Source organism: Hemitrygon akajei, chromosome 11, assembly GCF_048418815.1.
Source record: "Hemitrygon akajei chromosome 11, sHemAka1.3, whole genome shotgun sequence".
Lineage (NCBI taxonomy): Eukaryota > Metazoa > Chordata > Chondrichthyes > Myliobatiformes > Dasyatidae > Hemitrygon > Hemitrygon akajei.
The window spans coordinates 4,231,899-4,259,007 of NC_133134.1; the positions used below are offsets into that span (position 1 = coordinate 4,231,899).

At 41.9% G+C, this 27,109-nt stretch overlaps 1 protein-coding gene across 2 annotated transcripts in view; it reads left to right on the plus strand.

Moving 5' to 3' along the window:
- tbc1d24 (TBC1 domain family, member 24) overlaps positions 1–27,109 on the plus strand; it is a 130,239-nt gene that overhangs the window by 827 nt on the left and 102,303 nt on the right. The window lies entirely within an intron of this gene.

The following is a 27,109-nucleotide window of genomic DNA, read 5'->3' on the forward strand; positions in this document are numbered from 1 at the left end:
TAGTGTTGTAGAGTTGGTAGGGTGAAGAGATGAGGGGTTAAATGCAAATATATAAATGCAGGTATTTCCCAAGTTATGGTAGGATTCCTTCTGTTCCTGAGATTTGTTCATAGCCTGAATTTTTCATAACTTGGAAATGAACAGAAACTGTGTGTGGGAACAGTTTAACCTCGACAATGGACAGGCATAGGAAGAGCTGCTACCACCAGCCTCACCAACTCAGTGAGTGAGGCTGTTCAGTGCTGCCAGCTCTGCTTGGCTCATCCCTGTCCCCCAATTTTGAAAATGAATTGTTTAAAAAAAAGTTATTTCCTTGGGAAGTCAGGGGAGATGAATGGGCTAAGGAGGAAAGTATTACAAGGAAATAGTCAAAGTATTTCACGTCTTTGGCACTGTTAAGAGAAGTGCTTATAGCAAAGGACCAAACTGCTAGAGAAGGGGTTCCCAATCTTTTTTTGTGCCACACACTCTATTTTCTGAGGATTCCATGGACCTCAGGTTGGGAATCCCTGTGTTAGAGGAACTCTGCAAGCCAGGCAGCATCTGTAGACAATGTTTCATATCAAGAGCCTTCATCTACAGTGTTTATATGCAAACAGCTTGCACGATAAGGAAGAAGAAATTGGCTAAGATACTAATGAATTCCTAAAGGGCAAGTATAATGGAGATTGAAATCTTTCTGAATGCAAAATAGCATCTGAGGGTGGAAAGGAGTAAAAATATCTCACTGAGGAAATGTTTATGGGACTTGGAATGAGTGCCAGAGAATTTTAAATTCTCAGAGAAGTGAAACCAGATGAGATTCTCAAAGATGGGAGAAGTGCCTGAGGAGTAGAGGTCAAGCCAAATTACAATTTGAAGAGATTTCCTACGCAGTGGGTTTGGGCAGGTAGATGATAGAGCCAGACAATGAAGTTTCAGTCAGGCGAAGGTTGTCAGCCAGATTTTTCTTTAACACAATTTGAGGATTGTTTGGTATGTTCTGATTTTAGTCAATAAAATAATAGGTTTAAATCTGAAAAATTCACATGATTGCTTAAAGAAGCTTTTGTTGTCTGAGTAGCATTCTATGTACAGCATTCCTGTCACTCCCAAGTATCATTTGTTACATAACACTGACTCTGTTTGTAAAGCAAGGGAAATTGTTCTGTTGTCCTGGGTATATTCTTCCTAACTGTTTGCTACCATTCCACCTACACCATCCCCTGGATTAGCTTTGTGCCCATTATTGGTGACAGTTGCTGGCCACATCAGAATTTGTCAAAGTTTGAGAGCAATACTGCATCCACTCCAGCTCAGCTGCAACCTGGCCATGTTACCTGGCATTCACTGTCTTTTAAAGCATAAATTGAACAAAACTCAATTACTGTTATTAGTTTCATTAAGCAGCACCTCCCTCATCCGCCCACAGGAACCCGTCAGACATCCCCGGTGATTATCTTCATGCTTGTTGTAGATTTTGTTCCATTCCTAGCCCTCCTACTTATCAATGCTAAGATAAATGATTCAGACTAATGTGAAGTGTTTTGACTAGGAGGTTATTTCCTAGAGATTTTTCAGCTGTTTCCTAGAATCATACAGAACAGAAAACAGGTCCTTTATTTTGTCAAGGAATAAATATATCCAAGTCAAATTTGTATCTTTCAGCAACTCTGTCCTACTTGAATATTTAAAAAAATTCTAAACAAGAACCTTTCAACCCCCACTTTAAATATACCAATGTCTTGGCCTCTACAGCTGTCTGAGGCAATGAATTTCATAGATTTATCATCCTCTGGCTAAAAAAATTCCTCCTCATCTCTGTTCTAAATAGATATCCCTCTTTTCTGAGACTGTGCCCTCTGATCCTAAACCCCTCCACTATAGGAAACATTCTCTCCACTTTCGCTGTATCTAGGCCTTTCAATATTTGATAAGTTTCAATGATATCTCCGTCATTCTTCTAATTCTAGAGAGTACAAGCCCAGAGCCTCCTCGTATGTTAATCCTTTCATTCCCATGATCATTCTGATGAGCCACCTCTGGACTCTCTCCAATGCCATTCAAGAGACTTACGGGTGTCATAGAGTTGTACAACATATAAACAGGCCCTTCAGAAATACCAACTATCATGCCTGCATTAATTGCATATCCCTCTTTGTTGTGCTTATTTAATTATCTTCCAGATGTCTTTTGAATGTTATAGGTTCCACCTCCACCACCTTACTAGCAACTCATTCTAGATACCAACTGATCTTTTAAAAACATTGTCCTTCCAGTGTGGCAAATGACCAACTGAATACTGGCAACTAATAGAATGTGGATCCATTGCAAATACTTTGCTGCTTTCCAGACCATCTGACAAGTATTCCATATGAATGCTTATGCTGTGATAGTGAAACCTATGATAAAGTATTTCTCATAGTAATAATGCATAATTTTGCTCCAATCTGGGTTATCTTGGTAACTGGAGCAGGGTTGTGAATGTTGAAAATCATGTTTATGTTGTCCTAATTTTTGCTCAACCTTTTCACGTCAACAGGTTGTCTGTTTGGGAATAGTTTATTATCATGCTAATTCAGATTTTTTTTTTGTTTTTAAATCTTAGAAGCATGGGTAAGCTTTCTCTTGCTCAGTGCTGATCTGTTATTCATTTAAATTATAGCGAATATAGTTCAATCAACTGTTTTTTGCTCCACCTTGTTTAATACGTCTCACTTGAGAAAAATATATTGATCACAACTGAAATTACTGTAATACACAAGCTCTTGAAATACTCCCTAACTCTTTCTCTGTTACATTGACAACTGCATTGGTGCTGTTTCCTGCACTCATGCTGTGCTCAACATCTTCATCAACTGTGCCTCTAACTTCCATTCTACTCTCAAATTTACTTAGTTCATCTGTTATGAAGGATGAAGGGGGATCTCATTGAAACTTTTTGAATGTTGAAAGGCCTAGACAGTAGATGTGGAAAAGATGTTTCCCATGGTGGGGGAGTCTAGGACAAGAGGGCACAGCCTCAGGATAGAGGGTGTCCTTTTAAAACAGAGATACGGAGAAATTTCTTTAGCCAGGGTGTGGTAAATTTGTGGAGTTTGTTACCCCAGGCAGCTGTGGAGGCCAAGTTGTTAGGTGTATTTAAGGTGGAGATTGATAGGTTCATGATTGACCACGGCATCAAAAGTTATTGGGAGAAGGCTGAGGAGGGCAAAAAGAAGGATAAGCCATGATTGAATGGTGGAGCAGACTCAATGGGCCAAATGTCCTAATTCTCCTGTTTTTAATTAATATCTCTGACACCACTCTCTTCTTTTTCTATATCTCTGGAGACAGACTATGTACTGACATCTTACAAAACTACTGACCCTTAACAGTTACCTCAACTATTCATCCTATCACCGTCTCACTTGTAAAAATGCTGTTATCTTCTCTCAGTTCCTTGCTCTCCGACACATCTGTTCTCAAGATAAGGCTTTCCATTCTAGAACTTCTGAAATGTTCTCCTTTTTCATAGAATGGGTTTCCCTTGCAGCATTAGTGATACTGTCCTCAGCCACATCTCCTCTATTTCCTGCACATCTACCTTCAACTGATCCTCCTACAATAATAACAGGGATAAGGTTCTCTTTGTTCTTACCCACCACCCCATGAGCCTCCATATCAAGCTATCCAGTACATGATGCTCTGTAACTTACACCATCTTCAACAGGATCCTACTACTAAGCACATCCTACCCTCCTCCCCCCCCCCCCCCCACCCCCCATCCACTTTCCATAGAGGTCACTCTCTGTGTAATTCTCTGTCCACTGTTTCCTCCCTTATGATCTCCCTCCTGCGAGTCTATCAGCTCACATCATCTCCCTCTAGTTCCTCTCCTCCTTCCCTTCCTTCCATGGTTCACTCTCCTCTCATATTATGTTCTTTCTTAAGGCCTTTACGTCTTTTATCCATTCCCTCCTAGCTTCTTCCTTCATTCCACCTTCCCCCCCACCTGGTCTCACCCAACTCCTGCCAGCTTGTACTCCTTCTCTTGCCCTCACCTTATTCTGGCATCTATTCTCTTCTTTTCCAGTCCTAATGAATGGTCTCAGCCGGAAATGTTGAATGCTGCCTGGTCTGCTAAGTTTTTCCAGGTTTTTATGTGCTTTACTCAAGATTTCCAACATCTGCAGAATCACTTGTGTTTATCCTTTTTTTTCAACACTTGGCTGATCCGTGGTGTCCTGTGTGTGCCTCGTGCCTTTACTATCTTCCACTTCAATCGGTTAATAAACATTCAGTTAATAAGATCCATTGAAATGTGCTTTCCCTAATGTGTCATTAAATAAAATGCATGTGATCTAGGGAGTGATCTTGATGTACAATTCATTGTTGTGTTTGCAGGGACAGATAAAGCAGGTTGTGTAGACTAACTGCCCAAATCTAGCAGGTGCTCAGAACTGCCTCTGCCTATTCATTTTTTTTCAGACTTTTAATCTATCATGGATTCTGAATGTAAATTTGAATATATAATTTTATTTAAAATTGCACATTAAATAAGAGCAGTGAATTTACCTGACTGAATTGCTCCACAAAGAAGAACAGACTAGAAATTTCAAAGTAAAATTTAATGCACCAATTGACTATTTCTGGCAAAGCTATTACAGCTCAGGGTGTCAGATTTCATTTCCAGCATCGTCTGTAAGGAGTTTGCATGTTCTCCCCATGACCATTTGAGTTTCATCCAGGTGCTCCAGTTTCCTCCCATTGTCCAAAGACATACTATTTTCTAAATGTGGAGAAAATCTGGGATACAAAGGGACTTGAGAGTCCTTGTGTAGAACATCTTACAGGTTAACTTGCTGACTGAGTCAGTGCTAAAGAAGGCAAATGCAATGTTAGCATGCATTTCAAGAGGTCTAGAATATAAGAATGGAGTTGTGATGCTGAGGTTTTATAAGGCTCTGGTAAGGTCTCACCTTGAGTATTGTGCACAACTTTGGGCTCCTCATCTAAGAAAAGATGTGCTGGCATTGAAGGTTCAGAGGAGGTTCACAAGGATGATTCCAAGAATGCAAAGGTTATCATATGAGGAATGTTTGATGGCACTAGGTCTGTACTTGCTGGAATTTAGAAGGATGGGGGGAAAATCTCATTAAAACATTTTGAATGTTGAAAGGCCTAGACAGTAGATGTGGAAGGATGTTTTCCATGGTGGGGAAGTCTAGGACAAAAGGGCACAACCTCAGGATTGAGAGGCGTCCATTTAAACAGCCTCTTTGGAAAGTAGTGGCAGTAAAGAGCTTTCTTGACTATATGATGTGTTCTGGGACCATGCAAGGTTATCTGTGTTTGAACTATTTGCAGCTTCCACTGCTGTGCTGTCGATGTAAAGGGGCTTGTGAGTGGTGCAAGTTCTCCTGAAATCATTAACCATCTCCTTTCTTGATAATGTTAAGGTTATTTGCATGGCACCAGGCCTCGAGTTCTTCCACCTTCTCTCTGTAGGCAGTCTCATTTTTGGTGGTAATGAGCTCCAACACTGTCATGTCATTGGCGAATTTGACAATGTGATTTATCAGGTGTTCCCAGTCATACATTGTAGACATGCTTATTTAAACACATTTGATTAAAATGTGGGTGACGAGGAAGTAATCACTTATGGCACTTCTCTATTTTCAAAAACATTAAGACATAGTATTGTGTGGACTGGTGCTCAATGTACAGTATATTTTTTGTGACAATTAAGACAAGAGAATATCTTCCTCTTAGTTGCCCTAACAAGCTTAGGGGAAATTGGGAATAGGCAGTGGATGTTGGCCTAGCCAGCAGTACCCACATCCCACACAATTATTTAAACAAAAGTTTGTGTGGACTTCCAGAGGATTTTCATGGAACTGCAGGAAAAAATGACAGAAGGAAGCCCATTATGTCCCTGTCAGTTTGGAAGTTACCCAACCAACCCTTTCCTGCCTTCCAGCATTGATCCATAGCCCTCTAGATCAAAGATCTGCACGTATGCATCCAAGCACTTTTTAAATGGGATATAGATTTCTGTCACTATATGTTTTCTTGAAAGTCGGTTCCAGTCCCTATAACTCTGGGTGGGGAAAAATACTTCATCTAATCTTTTCTGCAATTATTTCAAATCTACACCTTCTGGTTTTTGACTACTCTGCTCAGAAAAATATATCCTCCCTGCTTACATACCAAGGCCCCTCATAATGGTATACAAAACAGCCACAGGCTATTCAGTACACCTGCTGGCCAAGTTTTTAGTTCTAGTAGCATACTAATAAATCTCTGCTGCACCTTTGTTCTATAGCATCTTTTCTGTAATGTGATGACCAGAGCTATATGCAGTATCCAAGCTGTACTCTAACTAGTGTTTACTATTCTGGCCTAATCTCCCTGCCAAGGCCATTAAAGGAAAACATCTTATTTGACTTTTTTTAACCCTTTATCAACCTGTCCTGTTGGCTTTAAGGATTTGTGTAGTTGTGTATCTGTACTCCCATACCTCTTGGAATCCTCCCATTTGCTGTGTATTCTCTTGCTTTGTTGCACCTCCCAAACAGATTAATTCACATTTCTCTGAATGAATTCTGTTTGCTACAATAGACCAGATAGTTATATCTAATGACATTCAGTTTTTCTTCCTCATTGTTGATCTCACAGCCAAATTTGTATCCAGTACAATTTTTTTACAATAGCCCTTACATTTGAGACTAGGTCATTAAAATATTGTGCGTAAAGCTAGGGACTGGATTCTGAGCCCTGAATAGAACCCAATGGTAACAACCTTCCAATCACAAACACCTATTTAATATAAGCATTAGAGATTCTGCAGGTTCTGGAAATCCAGAGCAACATGCAAAATACTGGAGATACTCAGCAGCTCAGGCAGCATCTACGGAAAGGAATAAACAGTCAACGTTTCAGGCAGTGACACTATTCAGGACAGAAAAGGAAGGGGGAAGATGCCAGATTAAAAAGGGAAAGGTGAGGGGGGGAGGAGAATAACTAGAAGATTAAGCCAGTTAAGTTGGAAAGGTAAAGGACTGGAGAAGAAGAAATATGATGGGAGAGTAGAGTGGACCATGGGAGAAAGAGAAGGAGGAGGGGACCTGGGGCAGGTGAGAAGAGGTAAAAGGCTAGAGAGGAGAATAGAAGAGCGAAGGGGATGGAAACATTTATTACCAGAAAGAGAAATCAATATTCATGCCATCAGGTATAGCCATCAGGATACAAGGTGTCATATTATTTAGAACATAATACAGTTCAGGACAGGAACTGGCCCTTCAGCTCATGTTTACGGAACATGGAACAGTACAGACCTTTTGGCCCACGATATTGTGCTGAACTAGTTAATTTGAAAATTAACTTATTAACTAACTAAACTACTCCCTTCTGCCTACACAGTGTTCTTATTCCTCCATTCTATGCTTATTCATCTGTCTATCTGAGAGTGTCTTAAGTGCTGTTATCATATTTCCTCCACCACTAACCCTGGCAGAGCATTTGAAGCACCCACTACACTCTGTTAATGAGGAAAAAAAACAACTTTGTCCCTGACCTTAAATACATGCCCTGGAAAAAAGGTATTGGCTTTGCTCTCTTTTTACATTTCTCTTTCTCCTCTGTGTCCTGCTACTCCAGAGTAAACAACTTAAGTTTGTCCAACCTCTCCTTATTGTGCTTGCTCTCTAATCAAAGCAGCATCCTGACAAACCTCTTTTGCACATCCTTCCTATAATAGGGTGACAAGAATTGAATACATTACTCCAGCAACAGCCTAACTAGGGTTTAATAAAGCTGCAACATAACTTCTGGAATTTAGCACCTTGACTAATAAAAGCAAGTATGCCAAATGCTTTCTTTGCCACCCTGTCAACCGATGCAGTCACTTTCAGGGAGCTGTAGACTTTCGACCCCAAGATCCCTCTGTACATCAATACTGTCTTGCCATTAACAGTGTACTTTCCCTTTATATTGATCTTCCAAAGTGCAACACCTGAATTTGAATTGAATTGAGATGGTGGTGGACTTTAGGAGACCTAGGACTCACATGGAGCCAGTGATCATTAATGGAGAGTGTGTGGAACAGGTTAAGACCTACAAGTATCTGGGAGTACAGTTGGACGAGAAGCTAGACTGGACTGCCAACACAGATGCCTTGTGCAGGAAGGCACAGAGTCGACTGTACTTCCTTAGAAGGTTGGCGTCATTCAATGTCTGCAGTGAGATGCTGAAGATGTTCTATAGGTCAGTTGTTGAGAGCGCCCTCTTCTTTGTGGTGGCGTGTTGGGGAGGAAGCATTAAGAAGAAGGACGCCTCACGTCTTAATAAGCTGATAAGGAAGGCGGGCTCTGTCGTGGGCAAAGTACTGGAGAGTTTAACATCGGTAGCTGAGCGAAGGGCGCTGAGTAGGCTACGGTCAATTATGGAAAACCCTGAACATCCTCTACATAGCACCATCCAGAGACAGAGAAGCAGTTTCAGCGACAGGTTACTGTCGATGCAATGCTCCTCAGACAGGATGAAGAGGTCAATACTCCCCAATGCCATTAGGCTTTACAATTCAACTGCCAGGACTTAAGAACTTTTTAAAGCTATTATTAATGCTTTTTGAGCTAGTGATTTAGATGCATATCATATTATTACTGAGTTAAGTATTGTATTGTATGTAATGAGTTTTTGCTACAACAAGTGTACGGGACATTGGAAAAAATGCTGAATTTCCCCATGGGGATGAATAAAGTATCTATCTATCTATCTATCTATCTATCTATTTCTTACATCCTTCACATACATGAGAAGTAAAAATCTTTGCATTATGTCTCCATCTAAATGTGCCATGTGCAATCATAGTAATTTATAATAATTTATAATAAATAGAACAGTCAATGTAATATAGACTATACTCAAGTCAGCGTGAGTTTATCAGTCTGATGGCCTGGTAGAAGAAGTTGTCCCGGAGCCTGTTGGTCCTGGCTTTTGAGCTGCGGTAGCCCTTCCCGGATCTTAGCAGCTGGAATAGATTGTGGTTGGGATGGTTTGGATCCCCAATGATCCTATGGGCCCTTTTTACTCACCTGTCCTTGTAAATGTCCTGAATCATGGGAAGTTCACAACTACAGTTGCGCTAGGCTGTCCGCACCACTCTCTACAGGGTCCTGCGATTGAGGGAGGTACAGTTCCCATACCAGGCAGTGATCCAGCCAGTCAGGATGCTCTCAGTTGTGGCCCTGTAGAAAGGATTTGGTGGCCCATACCAAACTTCCTCAACCATCTGAGGTGAAAGAGGCACTGTTGTGCCTTTTTCACCACACAGCTGGTGTGTACAGACCACATGAGGTCCTCGGTGATGTGGATGCCGAAGAACTTGAAGCTGTTTACCCTCTCAACCCCAGATCCATTGATGTCAATCGGGGTTAGCCTGTCTCCAATACTCCTGTAATCCACAACCAGTTCCTTTGTTTTTGCATTGAGGGAGAGGTTGTTTTCTTGACACCACTGTGCAAGAGAGATTACTTCTTCCCTGTAGGCCACCTCATTATTGTTTGAGATAAGGCCAATCAATGTAATGTTGTTGGCATATTTAGTTAGCAGATTGGAGCTGTGGGTGGCGATACATTCATGGGTATACAGAGAGTAAAGGAGGGGACTTAGATCGCAGCCCTGAGGGGCTCCTATATTGAGAGTCAAAGGGTTGGAGGTGAGGGAACCCACTCTTTCAACCTGCTGGCGATCTGATGGGAAATCCAGGATCCAGCTGCACAAGGCAGGGTCAAGGCCAAGGTCTCTGAGCTTCTTGTCAAGACTGGATGGAACTATGATGTTGAATGCTGAACTGTAGTCCAAGAACAGCATTCTCACATAGGCATCCTTCTCCAGATCTGTAGGACAATATGTAGTACAATGGCTATTGCATCATCTGTCAATTGGTTGTGTCAGTAGGCGAATTATAGGGGTCCAGTTTCGTCAGCGACGCTCAACTAAAGTCATCGGCAACAATGAAGGCAGCCTCTGGGTGTGCAGTCTCCAGCATTTTCATGGTCTTGTACAGTTCCTTGAGAGCCAAGTCAGTATCAGTCAGTGGTGGAATGTACAGCTGTGATGATAACAGCTGTGAACTCCTTAGGCAGCCAGTAGGGTCTGCACAGCAGCATCAGGTATTCCAGGTCTGAGGAACAAAAGGATTTGAGTGCATGCACATTCCGCGGATCACACCAAGCATCACTGACTATGAAGCGTACCCTTCCTCTTTTACTCTTCCCAGTGAGGTTTTTCAATCTGTCTGCCCCAGAACAGGGAGAACGCAGAGGGCTTGATGGCATGATCCGGTATTTCCTCCGTCAGCCGGGTCTCCACGAAGCACAAAACATTGCTCTCCTTTGTTTCCCACTGATAGGAGATTCTGACTCTCAGTTCACAAAGCTTTGTTATCCAGGGACTGAACGTTAGTCAGGAGTATGCTAGGGAGCAGCGATCGATTTGGACGCCATTTCAGCCTCGCCAGGTTGCCGACGCTTCTTTCAAAGTAGTGGTGGTGTAAGAGATGAGTCTCCCATGGATCACACAAGCAGGGGATCCCAGAGTAGGAAAAGCAGCATATAATGGGTAAATGCCATCTTTTGGATGTTCAGAAGAGTCAGTCTATCGTATCTGATGTGACTATCAGCTACTTGAACAGAAAATGCTAAGAAAATCCTAGAAATTAGTAGTATATGTAGATTTGGAGTGGAGCTCACAACACGGCTGCCGTACACAGCACCATCTTGGTGTTGGACCTGACACTTGGCCAGATTTAAATTTCACCTGCCATATTCTCTTCCCAGTTTTGCATCTGATCTATATCACACTGTATCCTTTGCCAGTTTTCTATGGCATGCTCCCACCATTCCTTGTATTGTCTGTAAATTTAACCCAGCCATCCACATTTTTGTCCAAGGTATTTGTGTACAGTATTTTACAAAACCAGAGGTTCCAGTACAGATTTTTGCAGAACACCACTACTCATGGATCTCTGACCAGGAGTCCCATCAACCACTACTCTTTGTCTTCTATAGTTGAGCAACTCCTGAATCCAAATGACCAGGTCACCATGGACCCCATCCATCTTAATCTTCTGGATGCGCCTAATTACAAACCTTGTCAAGAGCCTTACTAAAATCCATGAAGGCAACATTGACAGTTTTACCTTAAAAAAACTCAAATCAAGTTAGTAAGCCATAACTTGTCCTGCTCAAAGTCATACTTTCTGTTCCAAATTAGGCCATGATTTTCTAAATCCTCATCAATCTAATCTTTATATTCCCTATCACTGACTAATCTATAGATTCCAGGATTATCATTATTTCCTTTCTTGAACGATGGAACATTATTAACTACTCATCAGTCCTCCAGGGCCTTGCCTGTGGCTAGAAATGACAAGAAGATCTTAGTCAATGCCCCTAGTGTCTCATCTCTTGCTTCTCTCAATAACTGGGAAATATACCATCAGGCCTTGAGGACCTATCCACCCTAATATTCCTAGAGATTTAGAAACTATCACCTTATCAACTTTTCTTGTGTTACCTCATCAAAATATTTGTCTCCCACCCTGTATTCCCCCACCCATCTTTACCCCTTCATTCTCCTGACTCTATCCACCAGTTCGTACAAAGGTTACCCCTAGCCCTCTCATCTGGTTTCAACTGTCAACCACTTCTCCCTTCTCTAATGGTTCTTGTTCTAATCTACTTAACTGAATCCAGCTCTGGTAGTGTTTTGTGTTCCAGTTTATCTCCCTTCTGCAGCTGTCTCCCATCTTCACAGTCCCTTCTCCCCACCTTGCTCCACCTTGTGTTGTTTTTTCTCTTTTCAAGTTTGAGTTTATTGTCATTCAACCATATACTGTATATTTGTACAGCTAAATCATCATTCCTCTTATTCTGCCTCCCTCTATCATTCATCTGCCCCAGTTTCCCAACTCCACCCTTACCTGGCACTGCCTGTGTGTCATCTTACACCCCACAGTCCACCAACTACCTTTCTTGCCATTCCCCTTTCCACTCTCAGTCCTTATGCAAGTTTCGACCCAAAACATCAATAACTTATTTCCTCTCACCAATGCTGCTCGGCCTGCTGAGTTCCTCCAGTAGGTTGTTTGTGCAAATGATGTAATTGACCTTGCCTGATGTAATCCTTTTAACAAGGCCACACCAACTTTTCTTGGTTAATTTGTGCTTTTCTTTATGAGGGTTAGTACTAATTCCAATAATTTACCTACAAATGAATCTCTAATTATTTTCTTTGCCCTTTCCTACTTTTTTTTAAACAATTTAACTACTCTTGTAATGAAAAAATTGTAAAATGATGGCCAAAGTAAATTCCATTCTTGCTTCTTTTATCAGGTTGGGATATATATCATTTGGTCCTAGTGATATCCAACCCTTCGTCCCACAATGTTGTGCTGACCATGTAATCTACTTCAGAAACTACCTGGAATTTCCCTAGTGTGTAGCCCTCTATTTTTTCCTCTTTGGCTGCTACCTCACTTTTTTTTTAATATACAGTATTTCTGTTTTTGCATTTTTTAAAAATCTATTCAATATACGTATACTGTAATTGATTTACTTATTAATATTATTTTTCTATTTATTGTTATTTTTTCTCTCTCTGCTAGAGTATGTTGCATTGAACTGCTGCTGCTAAATTAACAAATTTCACATAACATGCCAGTGATAAGAAACCTGATTCTGATTTTTCTAAGCTCCATGTACCTATCTAAGAGGTTCTTAAAAGACCCTATTGTATCTGCTTCCTCCACCACCGCTGGTAGTGCATTCCACGCACCCACCACTCTCTGTGTGAAAATTCTGCCCGTGACATCCCCTCGGTACCTATTTCCAAGCACCTTAAAATTATACCCCACATGTTAGCCATTTCAGTCCTGGGAAAAAGGCTCTGGCTATCCACACGATCAATGACCCTCATCATCTTGTACACCTCTATCAGGTCACATCTCAACCTCCGTCGCTCCAAGGAGAAAAGGCCAAGTTCACTCAACCTATTCTCATAAGGTATGCCCTCCATTCCAGGCAACATCCTTGTAAATCTCCTTTGCAATCTCTCTATAATATCTACATTGTTCCTGTAGTGAGGTGACCAGAACTGAATACAACACTCCAAGTGGGATCTCCTGGATAGCTATCCAAGATGCGTAGCACTGAGACTGACTGGAAAGTTGCAGTGATTTGTGCTGGGAGAGCCAGGCACAAGGAACATGTTAATAAGGAGTGTTCATATTATACCAGAATGTCACCTGAAGCATGTTTTCAGTAACAAACTTCAGCTGTCAGATTTTATTATGCTTCCTGCTTCCTGTGAATACCCATAAGGAAATGAATCACAGGGTAGTATATGATGATATATTTGTACTTTGATAATAGATTTGAACCTTGAACTCCTAAAAGCAGCACAACAGTGGCATACCCCATGTTTAGGAACAGTTATTCCCCTACAACCATCTGGCTGCTGAACAAGGATGGAAAACTTCACTCGCCTCAATGCTGAACTGATTCTATGACCTACAGACTCACTTTTGAAGTACTCTACAACTCGTGTATTCAGAATTAATTATTTTCTTATTTGCACAATTTGTCTTGCAAATGATGGCATGAACATTGACTTCTCTAATTTCCGTTAATGCCCCTCTTCCCCTTCTTACCCCATCCCTGACATATTTAGTTGTTTTTTTTTCTCTCTCTGCTCATCACTCTGCTTGTTCTCCATCTCCCTCTGGTGCTTCCCCCCCCCCCCCCTTCTTTCTCCCAAGGCCTCCTGTCCCATGATCCTTTCCCTTCTCCAGATCTGTATCACTTTCGCCAATCACCTTTCCAGCTCTTAGCTCTTCCCCTCCGGTCTTCTCCTATCATTTTGCATTTCCCCCTTCCCCCACTACTTTCAAATCTCTTACTAGCTTTCCTTTCAGTTAGTCCTGACGAAGGGTCTCGGCCCGAAACGTCGACAGTGCTTCTCCTTATAGATGCTGCCTGGTCTGCTGTGTTCCACCAGCATTTTGTGTGTGTTGTTTGAATTTCCAGCATCTGCAGATTTCCTTGTGTTTGTCTTGCATAATAGTTGTTTGTCAAGTTTTTGCTTATGTATAGTTTTTCATAAATTCTATTGTACTTTATTTGTCTGTAAATGCCTGCAAGAAAATGAATCTCAGGGTAGTACATGGTGACATTCTGTATACATACTTTGATAATAAATTTACTTTGACATGGATATATTGGCTCAAACTTTCAGCCATTTATCCAACCAATCTGATTTTCAAGAGCAGAAAAGGTACAGCAGTAAGCATTTAGTCTTAACTTGTGTACACTTGTGTTCATCCATCATGTCAATCATTATCTCAAACCAATGTAAATACTCTATTCCCATATCCCTTTATTTCTCTTTTCTTTATTCAAAGTACACGTTTCACTATATTTCATTTTCTTAGGGGTATTCACAGTAGGACAAAGCAACACAATAGAATCAATGAAAAACTGCACACGAAGACGGACTAACAACCAATGTGCAAAAGACGGCAAACTCTGTAAACATGAAAAGAAAAGCAAAATAATAAATAAATAATATTGGGAGCACGAGTTGTAGAGTGTTTGAAGTTATAGAACCAGTTCAGAAATTAGGTGAGTGAAGTTATCCACTCTAGTTCAGGAACCTGATGGTTGTAAGATTATAATGGAACCTAGTGGGACCTGAGGCTCTTGTACCTCCTACCCCATGGCAGCACCTATCAGACTGACTTTTTAAATGCTGACTTGATTCTCAATTTCATCACTAGATATAGTATTCTACAGCATCAGCCTTAAGAAGAAAATATTTACCCTGGTTTTTCACTTACTATGCTCAATGTATTGGAAGTGTATTGACTTAAGGGACTATTTGTAGGCCTCCATTAGTCTCAATAGACCACGGATTTGCACTTTGGAAAGTTTCCAGGGTGCAAGCCTGGGCAAGGTTTTTTTTTATTATGGAAGACCGACAGTTGCCAAAGCTGCAAGTCTCCCCTCTCCTCTCCACGCCACCAATGTTGTCCAAGGGAAGGGCATTAGGACCCCATACACCAGTGTCGTTGCAGAGCAATGTGTGGTTCAGTGCCTTGCTCAAGGACAGACACGCAGCCTCAGCCAAGGCTCGAACTAGCAACCTTCAGATAACTAGACGAACGCCTTAACCACTTGGCCACGTGCCAAGGGACTATACAAAACATGTTGAAATAGCAGGCAGATCCATTTATCCGTATGTTTATAAATATAAATAGAAACATCCCTTGTAATCTGACCTTAGTTATGGGGAAGCTTCCAAAGCCATCTGCCTTTCTTGCAATGTAATCACGTTTTCTTTGGAAGATGTGTAAGTTATCAGTAATGTGTGCGGAATTTCTTCTGTGCTCCTCTCTGGAGTCTTGCCAAGAATTAGTCATCCAGTGATCTTGCTGAGTAACTTAATCAAGCCCAGCTATACTTGGCTGAGCTAAGGTTTTATGACTATAATAAAATATTTTTCCAGAATATTCTCTTATTATCTTAGATTTCTGGCATCTGGATTACTTTGCATTTCATTTCCCCAGGTTCTTGTTGTGGTTTGTTATGTTACTATTTCCGTTTTGCATTCTCTCTGTACTATCCAGAGGGAATATACTTCTGACTCCCGTGTGTTTTAAAAACACCATATTGCATTGTAATTAGTCTTGCAAGCTAGATTAGTCACATGCAAGGTTGTAGTACAACCAATTTATTCAAGGTCGGCGCCTCTGTATGATTCAGTATGGTATTTGCGCTCTAACCCAATAACAAAGTGATTGTTGCATTTCGGCAATCGGCTTTTTAGAGCAGCTCCTGGTTGAGCCCACTAGAAGATCTAGAAACTATTCTGGATTGAGTGTCACGCAATGAACTAGAATTAATAAGACCGTTTAAGGTAAAAGAACCCTTAGAGGAAAGTGATCATATGATCAAATTCACACTAAAATTTGAGAAGGAGAAGTTAAACTCACATGTCAGTATTACAGTGGAGAAAAGGGAACTACAGAGGCATGAGAGAGGTGTTCGTTAGAATTGATTGGAAAAGAACATTGGCAGGATGATTGCAGAGCAGCAATTTTTGGAATTTCTGGAAGCAATTTGGAAGACACAGGATATATACATCCTAAAGAGGAGGAAGTATAAAGGAAAGATGATGGAACTAATGCAAACAAGAAGTCAAAGCCAAAATAAAAGCCAAAGAGAGGGCATATAATAGAGCAAAAATTATTGGGAAGTTAGAAGATTGGGAAGTTTGTAAAAACCAACAGAAGGCGACTAAAAAGTCATTAAGACGATACAGATGGAATATGAAAGTAAGCTAGCCAATAATATTAAAGAGGATACCAAAAGTTTCATCAGATACATAAAGTGTAAAAGAGAGCAAGAGTGGATGTTGGATTGCTGGAAAACAATGCTGGAGAGATTGTAATGGGTGACAATAAAATGGCACCTGAACTGAATAAGTATTTGCGTCAGTCTTCACTGTGGAAGACGCTAGCAGTATGCTGGAAGTTCCAAGTATCATGGGCATAAAGTGTGTGAAGTTACCATAACTAGAGAGAAGGTTCTTGGGAAACTGAAAGGTCTGAAGTTAGATAAGTCACCTGGACCAGATGGTGTACTCCCCAGAGTTTAGAAAGAGGTGGCTGAAGAGACCATGGAGGCATTAGTTATGGTCCTTCAAGAATCACTATATTCTGGAATAGTTCCAGAAGACTGGAAATTTGCAAATGTCACTCCATCCTTCAAGAAGGCAGAGAGGGAGAAGAAAGGAAACTGTGGGCTGGTTAGTTTGACCCCAATGGTTGGGAAAAAATTGGAGTCAATTATTAAGAATGAGGTTTCAGGGTACATGGAGGAACAAGATAAAATAGGATGTAGTCAGTATAGTTTCCTCAAGGAAAAATCTTGCCTGACAAATCTATTGTAATTCTTTGAAGAATTAACAAGCAGGAGAGATGGGGGAGAACTGGTTGTTGCTATATACTTGGATTTTCAGAAGGTCTTTTGATAAGGTGCCACACGAGGCTGCTCTTCAAGCTACAGGCCTATGGTATTACAAGAAAGATTCTAGCATGGATAAAGCAGTGGTTGATTGGCAGGAGGCAGAGTGGGAATAAAGGGAGCTTTTACTGGCTGGCTGCTGGTAACTCTAGAGGGGGGTCTCTGCTGGGACTGATTCTATTTGTGTTGTATGTCAGTGATTTAGATGATAGAATTGATGGCTTTGTTGCAAAGTTTGTAGACTATATGCAGATAGGTGGAGGGGCAAGTTGTTTTGAGGAAATAGGCTGCTGAAGGCCTTCGACTGATTAAGAAAATGGGCAAAGAAATGGCAGATAGAATACAGTGTTGTGAAATGTATGGTCATGAACTTTGGTACAAAATATGAAAAGATTGACTATTTTCAAAATGGAGCGAAAATACCAGAAGCTGAGGTGCAAAGGGACTTGGGAGTCCTTGTGCAGTACTCTCTAAAGGTTAATTTGCAGGTTGAGTCTGTGGTGAGGAAGGCAAATGCAATGTTAGCATTTATTTTAAGAGGACTAGAATATAAAAGCAAGGATGTAATGTTGAAGCTTCATAAAGCACTGGTGGGGCCTCACTTGGAGTACTGGGAGCAGGTTTGGGCCCCTTTAAGGATGTGCTGAAACTGGAGAAGGTTCAAAAGAGGTTCACGAAAATGATTCCAGGATTGAATGAGGGCTGACCTAATTGAAACCTTTGAAATGGTGAAAGGTTTTGATAGAGTGAATGTGGAGAGGATATTTCCTGAGGTGAGAGAATCTATCACCAGAGAACACAGCCTCAGAATAGAGGGGCATCCTTTTAGAATGGAGATGAGGAAGAATTTCTTAAGCCAGAGGGTGGTGAATCTGTGGAATTCCTTGCCACAGGCAGTTGTGAAGGCAAGGTCTTTATGCATATTTGAGGTTGATAAATTCTTGACTGGACTGGGCATGAAGAGATATAAGGGAGAAGGCAGGAGATTGGGGCTGAGAGGAAAATTGGACCAGTTATGATGAAATGCAAGAGCAAACTCGATGGGCCAAATGGCCATATTCTGCTCCTATATCTTATAGTCTTTTTATTGTCCAGGTGATCTAAGGCTATATGAAGATCCATTGAGATTGCCGTAGACCTACTGTGGCAATAGGCAAATTGAGGTATGTCCAGGTCCTTGCTGAGGCAAGAGTTGATTGCAGCCATGATCTACGTCTCAAAACATTTCATCACCTTAGATGTGAGTGCTACTGGATGATAGTCAAGAAGAAAAGAAGAGCTTATGAAAGGTTAAAAAAATGAGGTAATGATAGAGATCTAGAAGATTATAAGGCTAGCAGGAAGGAGCTTAAGAATTAAATTAGGAGAGCCAGAAGGGGCCATGAGAAGGCCTTGGCGGACAGGATTAAGGAAAACCCCAAGGCATTCTACAAGTATGTGAAGATCAAGAGGATAAGATAGGACAGAGGATAAGTGTGACAGTGTGTATGGAACCGGAGGAGATAGCAGAGGTACTTAATGAATACTTTGTTTCAGTATTCACTATGGAAAAGGATCTTGGTGACTACAGGAATCACTTACAGCGGACTGAAAAGCTTGAGCATACAGATATTAAGGAAGAGGATGTGCTGGAGCTTTTGGAAAGCATCAAGTTGAATAAGTCACTGGGACCAGATGAGATGTACCCCAGGCTACTGTGGGAGGCGAGGGAGGAGATTGCCGAGCCTCTGGCGATGATCTTTGCATCATCAATGGGGACGGGAGAGGTTCTGGAGGATTGGAGGGTTGCGTATGTTGTTCCCTTATTCAAGAAAGGGAGTAGAGATGGCCTAGGAATTATAGACCAGTGAGCCTTACTTCAGTTGTTGGTAAGTTGATGCAAAAGAGTCTGAGAGGATTTATGAACATTTGGAGAGGCATAATATGCTTAGGAATAGTCAGCATGGCTTTGTCAAAGGCAGGTCATGCCTTATGAGCCTGATTGAATTTTTTGATGATGTGACTAAACGCATTGATGAAGGTAGAGCAGTAGATGTATTGTATATGGATTTCAGCAAGGCATTTGACAAGGTACCCCATGTAATGCTTATTGAGAAAGTAAGGAGGCATGGGATCCAAGGGACCTTGCTTTGTAGATCCAGAATTGGCTTGCCCACAGAAGGCAAGGAATGGTTGTAGACTGGTCAAATTCTGCATGGAGGTCAGTGACTAGTGGTGTGCCTCAGGATATGTTCTGGGACCCCTATTCTTTGTGATTTTTATAAATGACCTGGATGAGGAAGTGGAGGGATGTAATAGTAAGTTTGCTGAAGACACAAAGGTTGGGGGTGTTGTGGCTACTGTGGAGGACTGTCAGAGGTTACAGCGGGACAATGATAGGATGCAAAACTGGTCTGAGAAGTGGCAGATGGAGTTGACCCAGATAAGTGTGAAGTGGTTCATTTTGTTAATTCAAATATGATGGCAGAAAATTGTATTAAAGGTAAGACTCTTGGCAGTGTGGAGCATCAGAGGGATCTTGGGGTCCGAGTCCATAGGACACTCAAAGCTGCTGCGCATGTTGACTCTGTGGTTAAGAAGGCATGCGGTACATTGCCTTCATCAACCGTGCGATTGAGTTTAAGAGCCAAGAGGTAATGTTACAGCTATATAGGACCCTGGTCAGACCCCACTTGGAGTACTGTGCTCAGTTCTGGTCACCTCACTACCAGAAGGCTGTGGAAACTATAGAGATGTGCAGAGATTTACAAGGATGTTGCCTTGATTGGGGAGCAAGCCTTATGAGAATAGGTTGAGTAAACCTGGCCTTTTCTCCTTGGAGCGATAGAGGATGAGAGGTGACCTAATGGAGGTGTATAAGATGATGAGAGCCATTGATCGTGTGGATAGTCAGAGGCTTTTACCCTGGGCTGAAATGGCTAACACAAGAGGGCACAGTTTTAAGGTGCTTGGAAGTAGGTACAGAGGAGATGTCAGGGGTAAGTTTTTTTTAATGCAGAGAGTGGTGAGTGCATGGAATGGGCTGCTGGCGATGGTGGTGGAGGCAGATGCGATAGGGTCTTTTAAGAGACTCCTGAATAGGTTATTAGAGCTTAGAAAAATAGAGAGCTATGGGTAACTCTAGGTACAGTCGGCCCTCCTTATCCGTGGATTCAACCAACTGCGGATCAGGAAAACGCGGAAGTTCTCTCTCCAGCACTTGTTGTTTGAGCATGTACAGACTATTTTTTCTTGTCATTATTCCCTAAACAATACAGTATAACAACTATTTACATAGCACTTACGTTGTATTAGGTATTATAAGTAATCGAGAAGTGACTTTAAAGTACAGGCAGTCCCCGGGTTATGAATGAGTTCTGTTCCTGAGTCCATCTTTAAGTCGGATTTGAATTCGGAACAGATATGTCCGGTATTATTTAGCGTCAGTTAGTCAAACGTTTTTCTTAGTACATAGTGCATATTTTACCTTTTATGCATATAAAACACTTAAGAAACATATGTATTTCAATAATTAAACCACTGCGTTGCTTAGTAATAATTGTAGCTTTCATCGGGGCAGGGCCTTTCAAATGCTCCATTAAAATTGTTCCAATCGTTGACCGACTGTAGCCTAACGCTTTTCCAATGACTGATGGCACTTCACCTCTTTCTGATTGCTTTATTATTTCCACCTTATTTTCAATTGCGATCGTGATTATTTTTGTGAACAGAAACACTGCAGATTCAGAGCTGCGCCACCAGGTCCTAATGTCCACTGCATGGAGACGTGTTAAATAAAGTCTGGGGTTCTGCTGGATCCTAAAGACCACCGCACTGATAGATGTTAAATAAGGGACTTGAGCATCCATGAATTTTGGTATCCGCGGGGGGGGTCCCGGAACCAATCCCCCGCGGATAAGGAGGGCCAACTGTAATTTCTAAAGTAAGTACATATTCGGCACAGCATTGTGGGATGAAGGGTCTGTATTGTGCTGTAGGTGTTCTATGTTTATCCATAGCTTTTAGTTTGGGGAAAGTATAGCAAGTTTTTGTGGGCGCACACTCATCCACACAGGTTTTAATGAAGTCTGTAACAACTGTAGCATACTCATCCAGATTCAAAGATTAATCCCTTAGTACAGTCCAGTCCACTGATTCAAAGCAGTCCTGTTGGCACTCCTGTGCCTCCCTTGTCCAGGTCTTCTTGGTCCTCACTACTGGTGCTGCAGTCTTCAGTCTCTGCCTATACTGAGGGAGTAGAAGTACAGCCAGGAGATCAGACTTTGCAACGTGTGTGCGTGGAATAGCAGAGTAGGTATTCTTGAATGATTGTGTAACAGTGGTCCAGTGTGTTGTTTCCTCTGGTACTACAAGTGATCAGTTGATGGTAATAATTTAGTGACTTTTTTTAGGTTGGCCTGGTTAAAATCCCCCATAATGATGGCATCAGGGTTTGCTGTTTTGTGCATGTTGATCACGTTGCATATGTTTTGTCTGGACAGCTGCATGTCAATTAAAATAAAGGCATGCACACGGGAAATGGCTTTAACTGGTTTATTCACATTGTGGCGAGAGAGAGAACAATGCACACGCACAGACAATAGATCAATGCGCATACGCAGACAACAGATCAATATGTAGTGTTGAGGGGTGTCATTGCTCTAAAAGAAAGAGATCCATACTTTACATTTCCTCCCCTTTAAATTTATGCAATATAAAACCGTATGTACAAAACGTTCAATTTCTCTTTCATAAACCATATTCCAAATAAACATGCTTTCACAATAACAGTTCATAACTACACTATATTAAAGATTCAGTCTTTCAGGTGGAGCTCTGGTTCTTTTAGGATAGTGCCTCTAGTCTTGTGGAGTGGCAACAGGTTTGGTATGTGTCTTGTCTAAGACAACGTTCTCAGTTGCCAGTGTTATGTTGTTATCAGAGGCATGATCCTCACTGAGAGGTAAGTCCGGTGGCTGTAATGTGTCCATCTTGCTGGATGCAATCAACTCAGGTGTGTTCTTCGGTTGAGCATCCAGTATCTGGTCCACATGATGTCTCCATGTATGATCTCCAACATCCACTGTGTACATCAGTGTGCCAGTTCTCGTAGCTATTCTACTGGGTATCCACTTGTCCTCTCAGTAATCCCATGCTAGGACATCCTATCCTGTCTTAAAGCTCCTTGCTGCTTCACTTAGTATCTGGCAGAACTATTTATTCTGAGCTTCCCTCTGTAAATCTGGTTTCAGGAGTTCTATGCAAGATCTCAGATTGCTGCTCATGAACAGCATTGCATGTGTTTGATTTGTTGTCACACTAACAGAGTTCTGATGTACAAAAATAAAGTTGTCCACCTTGTGCTTTTGAGAAATGTCCTCCTTGTCCATCATTTTAATGGACTTCTTGAATTATTGGATAAACCTTTCAGCTAACCCATTCATTGTTGGGTTGTGAGGAGATGATTTGAAATGTCTGGTGCTTTTATTCTTCATGAACAGTCTGAATTCTTTTGATGTGTATTGTGGTTCGTTGTCACTCACAATATTTTCTGGTAAGCCATTTCTGGCGAAGATAGCCCTCAGGGCGGAGACAGTCTTTGCTGAGGTGGTTGACTTCATTGGTAAAACCTCTGGCCACTTTGAATGAGCATCCATAGCCATCAGGAACATGGAGTCCATGAATGGCCCAGCAAAGTCGATATGTACTCTTTGCCATAGCAATGACGACAGCCACTCCCACGGGAGTAACTGTGCCTCTGAGGGTGCACTTTGAACTTTTTGGCATCCGAACAGCTTTTGGCCAAGTCTTCAATCTGTTTATCTATTTCTGGCCACCACACATAGCTCCAGGTGAGCCTCTTCCTCTTGACTGTACCCAAGTGACCTTCATGTAGACTCCCTAACACTGATGTGCATTTTAGAGGGAGCCACAACACAAGACCCACGCATCAGTATTGACATACTGGAATGGGTCTAGCCTCATTGATGACTCTGGGAACATAGGGTTACCATGAGCTGGCCATCCTTCCATGGTGATGTCATAGATTTCTGACAATGTCGAGTCATTCCTTGTTTCTCTTTATATTTCTGAATTTGTTACTGGCAACTGGTTCACCAATGTGGTGAGGAACACTTCTCCTGGGTCACAGTATGAGGACTTTTTCACTTCAGTTGCCAGCAGTGGAAGATGTGACAAGCCATCAGTGTTGCTACGCTGTTTGGTGCCCTTGAACTCTGTCACAAGAATGGTCTCATAGGAACAGTACCAATGTTGTAACTGGGTAGCAGACATCACTGAAATTCCCTTCCAGGATTGAAAATGGACACAAGGGGCTGGAGACCTGTCACTAGCGTAAACTTTTGCCCAAAGAGGTAGTGGTGGAACTTCTTTATTCCCTAAACTAGGTATCCCTCGGTCGATCTGTGCATAGTTTCATTCTACACCCGTCAATTATCTTGAAGCAAGTGCTATCAGATGTTCAGATCCATCTTCCATAGTGTGTGACAAAATCACTACAATGCCATAAGGGGACGGATAGCATGCCAGCCTGTTGGGCAGTGATGGGTCCTAATAGGTGAGCAGTTCACCTGATCTTATTCGACTCTTTGTTTCTTTGCATGCTCTTTCATATCTTTCTGACCAATCCCACTTTGCTTCAGTCTGCAACAGTGTGTTCAATGGGTAGTAGTTTACAAGGCCTGAGTTGTGATGCATTTTCTGGTTTGGGTGCCTGTAGTACTGCTTCCATGTTGTGACTTGTGGAAGCCATGTCAATGCTTGTCAATGACATGTTCACAAAGTGAAATTTAATTCTTAAAAAAACTCGCATCTCTCTTGTGCACAGACCATACTCACTTAGCCTGGTAAGCACTTTACCAAAGTTCTGAAAGTGCTCTTCTTCATTCTTGCTAGTCACAATGATTTCATCAAGGTAACATTATGTTCCAAGGATGTCTTGGAGCACTTGGTCCATTGCTCTTTGCCAAATTGCTGGAGTTGCTGCAGCACCAAAGTAGAGATGATTATACTGGAACAGCCCTTTGTGAGTGTTGATTGTGAGGAACCTCCTGCTTGACTCCTTAATCTCCATTTGCAGATAGGCTTGTGACAAGTCAATCTTTGAAAACCTCTCCCCACCTGCCAAAGATGCAAAAATGTCTTCTGTACGTGGCAGAGAGTACTGCACAGTAGGCAACACCGGGTTGATGCTAACTTTGAAATCCCCACATACGCAACCGGCTCCAGCTTTCCCTTTCTTGATCACTGGGACAGTGGACATGGCCCAATCACACACCCAACCTTGGAGAGAATTCCAGACACTTCCAAGCTCTGAACATAGTGCTGGGCTTTATGGAATCTTGGTGTTGCTGCTTCAGCCAGTTAATTTCTGCTCTTCATGCCTTTGAGCTTACTAATACCCTTCTCATTAGCATTAAACAGCTGTACTTGTCTCTGGTTAGTGCTACCGTTTGGGTTGCATTTGGCTGTTGATGACACGTTGAGAGATTTAAGTGCCAGTCTAGTTGGATTTTTCTCAACCATTCACATCTGAAAAGTGCTGACCCTCCACTTTTCACACACAGCTCTAAAATTGCTGTGTTTGGCCTCCATACCACACATTCACCTTCAGTTTGCCTTTGGGAAACACTTTTTGCCTGTGTAGTTCTTTAGCATCACTGAGCTCTTCTGTAATGGTAGCTTAGAAAACAGTCTGTTGTAGTCAAGTGATAGACAAAGCTGACCCTGTATCCAACTCCATTTTTAGTTTTACAATGGACCCATCTATTGTGATCCATATGATTTTATGATCAGCTTCAGCAATACTATGCAGTTCTAAGTATACACACAAAATGCTGGTGGAACACAGCAGGCCAGGCAGCATCTATAAGAAGGAAGCACTGTTGACATTTCGGGCTGAGACCCTTCGTCAGGACTAACAGAAAGGAAAGATACTGGGAGTTAACATTGGCATGTGGCAAAGGTAATGTCGCAGTAGTTATGGGGGATTTCAACAAGCAGGTGAACTGGGAGAATCAGGTTGGTGCTGGACCCCAGGATAGGGAGTTTGTAGAGTGCCTAAGGGATGCATTCTTGGAGCAGCTTGTACGAGAGCCGACAAGGCTATTCTGGATTTAGTGTTATGTAATGAACAGGATTTAGTGTTATGTAATGAACAGGATTTAGTGTTATGTAATGAACAGGATTTGATAAGCGATCTTGAAGTAAAGGAGCCATTAGGAGGTAGTGATCATAATATGATAAGTTTTTATCTGCAATTTGAGAAGGATAAGGGCAGCTCGGAGATATCAGTGTTGCAGTTGAACAAAGGAGACTATGGAGCCATGAGGGAGGAGCTGGCCAAAGTTAACTGGACGGATATCCTAGCAGAAAAGATAGTGGAACAGCAATGGCAGGTATTCTTGGGAATAATGCACAAGGTGCAAAATCAGTTCATCCCCCGGAGAAGGAAGGATTCAAAGGGGGGAAAGGGACCACAGTGGATGACAAAGGAAGTCAGAGATTGCATAGCATTAAAAAAAAAGGAAGTATGACAGAGCTAAGGTGAGTGGGAGGACAGATGATTGGGAAATTTTTAAGGAACAACAGAACTTAACTAAAAAGGCAATACGGGGAGAAAAAATGAGGTACGAACGCAAGCTAGCCAGGAATATAAAGGAGGATAGCAAAAGCTTTTTTAGGTATGTGAAGAGAAAGAAGATAGTTAAGAACAATGTTGGGCCCTTGAAGAATGAATTGGGTGAAATTGTTATGGGAAACAGAGAAATGGCAGAAGAATTAAATAAGTACTTTAGATCTGTCTTCACTAAGGAAGACACAAGCAATCTCCCAGATGTATGGATGGGCCAAGGACATAGGGTAACAGAGGAAATGAAACAGATTGACATTAGGAAGGAAACGGTGATGAGTAGACTGATGGGACTGAAGGCTGACAAATCCCCAGGTCCAGATGGTCTGCATCCTAGGGTACTAAAGGAGGGGTGGCTCTGGAAATTATGGATGCATTGGTAATCATTTTCCAATGTTCCTTAGATTCAGGATCAGTTCCTGAGGATTGGAGAATGGCTAATGTTATCCCACTTTTTAAGAAAGGAGGGAGGGAGAAAACAGAACTATCAACCTGTCAGCCTAACATCAGTAGTGGGGAAGATGCTAGAGTCCATTATTAAAGATGAAATAGTGGTATATCTAGATAGCAGTGATGGGATTGGGCCGAGCCAGCATGGATTTACCAAGGGTAAATCATGTTTGAATAATCTGTTGGAGTTTTTCGAGGATGTAACCAGGAAGCTGGACAAGGGAGATCCAGTGGATATAGTGTACCTCGATTTTCAGAAGGCATTTGATAAGGTCCCACGTAGGAGATTGGTGGGTAAAATCAAAACTCATGGCATTGGGGGGAAGACATTGACATGGATAGAAAACTGGTTGGCAGATAGAAAGCAAAGGGTAGCGGTGAATGGGTGTTTCTCGGAATGGCAGGTGGTGACTAGTGGGGTGCCACAGGGCTCGGTATTGGGACCACAGCTGTTTACGATTTACGTCAACGATTTAGATGAAGGCATTGAGAATAACATCAGCAAATTTGCTGATGATACTAAGCTGGGTGGCAGTGTGACATGTGATGAGGATGTTAGGAGAATTCAGGGTGACTTGGATAGGCTGGGTGAGTGGGCAGATACTTGGCAGATGACGTTTAATGTGAATAAGTGTGAGGTTATCCACTTTGGGAGTAAGAACAGGAATGCAGATTATTATCTGAATGGTGTAGAGTTAGGTAAGGGAGAAATACAAAGAGATCTAGGAGTCCTTGTTCATCAGTCACTGAAGGTGAATGAGCAAGTGCAGCAGGCAGTGAAGAAGGCTAATGGAATGTTGGCCTTTATTACAAAGGGAATTGAGTACAAGAGCAAGGAAATCCTCTTGCATTTGTACAGGGCCCTGGTGAGACCACACCTGGAGTATTGTCCAGGGTTAAGGAAGGACATCCTGGCTGTAGAGGAAGTACAGCGTAGGTTCACAAGGTTAATTCCTGGGATGTCAGGACTGTCTTACGCAGA